The sequence below is a fragment of the Hylaeus volcanicus genome, chromosome 9, assembly GCF_026283585.1.
Source record: "Hylaeus volcanicus isolate JK05 chromosome 9, UHH_iyHylVolc1.0_haploid, whole genome shotgun sequence".
NCBI classification, from domain to species: Eukaryota; Metazoa; Arthropoda; class Insecta; order Hymenoptera; family Colletidae; genus Hylaeus; species Hylaeus volcanicus.
Genome location: NC_071984.1, coordinates 1,779,621 through 1,784,228, shown reverse-complemented (window position 1 = coordinate 1,784,228; position 4,608 = coordinate 1,779,621). Strand labels below are relative to the sequence as shown.

The 4,608-nt window shown below is 48.1% G+C and overlaps 1 protein-coding gene across 2 annotated transcripts in view; it reads left to right on the top strand.

Moving 5' to 3' along the window:
- Window positions 1-4,608, top strand: part of LOC128881885 (uncharacterized) — a 7,601-nt gene that overhangs the window by 2,156 nt on the left and 837 nt on the right. The window lies entirely within an intron of this gene.

The window sequence follows — 4,608 nt, the reverse complement described above, 5'->3', positions numbered from 1 at the left end:
ATGTCTACCATGAATGCACTGAAATCATCGCTGCGGGGTATACCCCTTGTGGTGCCCAGGAGTTCGATCGCCGAGCAGTGTTTACATGATCGTTTTATCTCTGATGTTTGCCGACGAACTTCGAACGTAGAGGAACAGCGAATAAAGAAGAGGACGGAGCGAAAACACCAGAGTACGCCTGCGAGACGATTCGATGCAACGGCGAAAGGTTTTTTCTTGTAAAACTTTTACTATCGTATTCCTGACACGTTTCCAATTAAAACGAGACCAAACACGACGCGATACATCGTAGCGCTAACTAAACAAAAACGCGCGGTAAACATCGTTCGAATTGTATCGTGTTTGGTCTCGTTTTAATCGAGAAAAATGCCGGGAATACGATAGCAAAAGTTTTACAACAAACAAGTTAGTAACAGAAAAGTTTCACCGGCAAACATCAGAGAATGTACGAAGTCTACCATAAATGCACCTCTTCGGTCCCGAGTACGATATAAACAATGAAAGCGTGCAATCGATCGCCACCGTTACGACCAGATGGCATAATTGACGAGATTGCTAGTTGAGTAGTTTATAGCTTTACTATCTATTATACTATTATACCTTGTGGCGTTACCGTAACGAACGCGACGCATCGATCTTGCCGACAACAGGGTTGTGAGATTACGTTCGTAGGTTGTGAGATTACGTTCGTAGGTTCGTACCATGAATGCACTGAAATCATCGCTGCGGGGTATACCCCTAGAAAAGGTACGGTAAGGTCTCCATAAATGCACAGATATGTCTACCATGAATGCACAGATATGTCTACCATAAATGCACCTCTTCGGTCCCGAGTACAATATAAACAATGAAAGCGTGCAATCGATTGCCACCGTTACGACCAGATGGCATAATTGACGAGATTGCTAGTTGAGTAGTTTATAGCTTTACTATCTATTATACTATTATACCTTGTGGCAATACCGTAACGAACGCGACGCATCGATCTTGCCGACAACAGGGTTGTAAGATTACGTTCGTAGGTTGTGAGATCACGTTCGTAGGTTGTACGATCACGTTCGAATGCGTCGAAAGACCCGCGCCGTTCTCGGTCGGTTGGAAACTCGGTTGGAGAGGAAGGAAAAAGTGAGTGGTAGCACCTCGACCTCGACGACAGACGAACTTTCGAAAAGATCCTCGGAGGGTGAATCGCGCGCGGACTTGTCGGTCAGCCGGTAGCAATTGATTTATTGTAGGGCAGTAAACCACTAGGCTAAAAGGTCCCCGAAAGCCTGGTCTCGGTAACCTACATCGTTGAACAGAGAAATTGTTGTGGCGAGCCTCGATCCCGACGCCGATGCCAACCGAACGCCTATCCCTATGCCGATGGGGTGGCTCAGTCACCGTGGCTGCATTAGACAAGGAAAAACGCGATGGAACAAGAGTCGTCGCCTCTCGAAGCCATTTCCGAAATCCTCTTCCTTGCTCTCGCAACGTGCACCGAAACTCTCGTCCTCTCTCGTGTCTCGCTCTTCCCAGCGGTCGGTCGTTTCTTCCTTCCTTCTCGCTCATCGGCGACCGACCTAGAAGATACGCACAGCCGACTCGGGCCAAGAGGATTCGTAAATCACGGTAGAAAGGCGAATTCGAAAAAGCCGGTAGCCGATTTTCGGTTCTCCGCACGACATTCGAGAAAGCGAACTACCACCGCCTACCGAGGGATAATAGAAAAAATGGGGATATCCGTACAGCATCTGGATTACTCGGTCGTCAGTGGTTGAAAATTTCGGTAGCTGACCGTGATTAGTCACGAGTGTTTCATTTTCGACGCTTTCGCAGCGTTTGAGTCGTCTTTGGGATGCAAACGTCGAATCTTCAGCGTACTCGAAACTTACGATTTCGATGATAGAAAGAAACGCGCGGCGGGAACAAAGGTTTGGAACCGATGGAACGGAAAACGTCGTTCTAGATTCTCGTAGGGGTTGGAAGAAAAGTATCTTAATCCTACGATTTCTCAGGTGGAGGCGCGTATTTGTCAATGTCTCCGACTTGAATATAACGTCTCCTCTTCTATCCGTCTTCTTCTTTCTTAACCCTAACAACCCTGGGAACACCTCGTGGAATTTCGGAGACGCGATTAATAAAGCTCCGACTAAAGTAAACTACACTACAGTAAACTCCACTCTGTATTTTACTGTATCCACTCGTATTTTAAAGGCGCGGCGAGCTTTGAAGTTATACCTCTCACCTGTGTGTTTTCGCGCTTTTCTATTGCGTAGCTCGCGCTATAGGCTTTTCGATATTTTATCGGATTTGTTGGCCTAACCATGAGAAACCGGAACGACCGGGAGATTCGAACCCGGAATCTCAGCGTGTTAGTCGATTACGTTACGCACTGTTCAACTGCGGTGTTCAACGACTGAAATTAAAAGGTACGCGTCAAGTACACGTCGCGGAACGGAATGGAAACAGAAAGAAACCTAACCCAGACATAGCCCAGACCTAACCCATACCTAACACAGACCTAACACAGACCTAACCCAGACCACGCTGAGATTCCGGGTTAGGTCTGGGTTAGGTATGGGTTAGGTCTGGGTTAGGTCTGGGTTAATGGGAATGGAAAAAGAAAGAAACCTAACCCAGACCTAATCCAAACCTAGCCCAGACCTAACCCAGACCTAACCCAGACCTAACCCAGACCACGCTGAGATTTCGGGTTAGGTCTGGGTTAGGTCTGGGCTAGGTCTGTGTTAGGTCTGGGTTAGGTCTGGGTTAGGTCTGGGTTAGGTCTGGGTTAATGTGAATGGAAAAAGAAAGAAACCTAACCCAGACCTAACCCAGACCTAACCCAGACCACGCTGAGATTCCGGGTTAGGTCTGGGTTAGGTCTGGGCTAGGTCTGTGTTAGGTCTGGGTTAGGTCTGTGTTAGGTCTGGGTTAGGTCTGGGTTAATGGGAATGGAAAAAGAAAGAGACCTAACCCAGACCTAACCCAGACCTAACCCAGACCTAACCCTGAATCTCAGCGTGGTAGTCGATTACGTTACGCGCCGTTGCGGTGTTACGACCGAAATTAAAAGGTGCGCGTCAAGTACACGTCGCGGGGAACGGAGAAAGAAAGAAACCACGTATCGATATTATTGTCTGGGTTACTATTGGCTGGGTTCATACGGGCGTATTTACGCCGGCGAGACGCGCAATTTTGTCGCGCGACGCGTAAATACGACCGACAATTTCGGCCGATCGGACAACAATATACCCGTGGGATTAAAGCCTGATCTCGGCGTCAACGAACACAGCATTCGGAGTTTTTCGACGGTGTTCCGTGACGACCTCGAGTAAATTATTGCTAAACGGCGTACGAGCGGATGTCAAGATGCGGGTCTCGTTCGGGTGGTCGTGGGATCTTCGGTCGACGGCCCTTTCATGATATTAGAACGTGGAACGCAATCTTCTCGTTCGATAGCGGATCGAATTTCGGAAAATTGCGATCGTAGATGCATTTTGCGTTACGTTGTCGCGTAATTCGCGGGCGAGCTCGACGAGAGTACCCTCGGAGGGTAGAGGGATCCGTTTGGAACGTTCGGTTGAAATTAAGGAAAATTTATGGGGGTTGAAGCCACGGAACCGCGGTAGGTTGGAATAAATATTCGTCGACGCGATTTTGCCGTGGTTGCACGATGTTTTGGAAATTTGCGGCCGCAGACGCATTGAAAGTCGACCGACGAGTATTCCTTTCGGTTGCTGTCTCCGGGGATGGTAAATCACGAAACGCGGGTTTATGGGTCAATTCCGGAAAGGTGCGGTGTCGTCCATTCGTCGCTTTCACTCTCACGGCCGGCGACCACTTTTCACGAGAACCACTTTTCACCTTGCACAAATTGCTCGGATTGTAGCTCGTAGACGTCTTCTTCCCTTTGCTCGCCCTCCGAGCGATCTCGAACCGGAAATAAATTATGCAGGAAATAATATAGGAAAACGACGAGATATGGTAAAATATTCCACAATTACCCCAATGTTCCGATGAGAAAAAGTAAAAATAATAAAGATAGGTAATTACGAGGAAGAGATGGTCGTATCCGTGGCGCGCTATAGAAACTCGTAACGTGATTTCGTGATTTGTGTTCGGACGCGATTTTTGTGTGAAAGGCAGAAGCCAAATGCGATTATGATCGGTGGGGAGACGAACAAGGGTGAGCCGTATTATAATAAAACGAGAGTGCTGTTGCAGTACCGGCGTCGCGCGACACGTGGCGAATCGTGTTCTGATATTGTATCACTGTCCGCCACGTGACTATCACTTTACAAGTCTATACATCGTGTCGCGTCGCGTCGTCGATACCGATTCGTCTCTATCGAGCTTTCGCTCTACGAAGGGTCCCGCTATTTGGCTGTACACTGTATGGACACTCGTTGGTAGACCACGGATGCGAAATACGTTGGATACGCAACGTAACATTGCGATAATGAATAATAACGATAGCTTGACTCCGATGGCATAGAGGAGTCAAGCATCCTACTGTTGCTTCTCATCTGTCCTGTTCTTTCCACGGCTGGAAGAATCGTATCGCGAAGGATTAGCATGGTAGCGATTAGGAAGGTAGCGTGGTAGCGATTAGGAAGGTAGCGT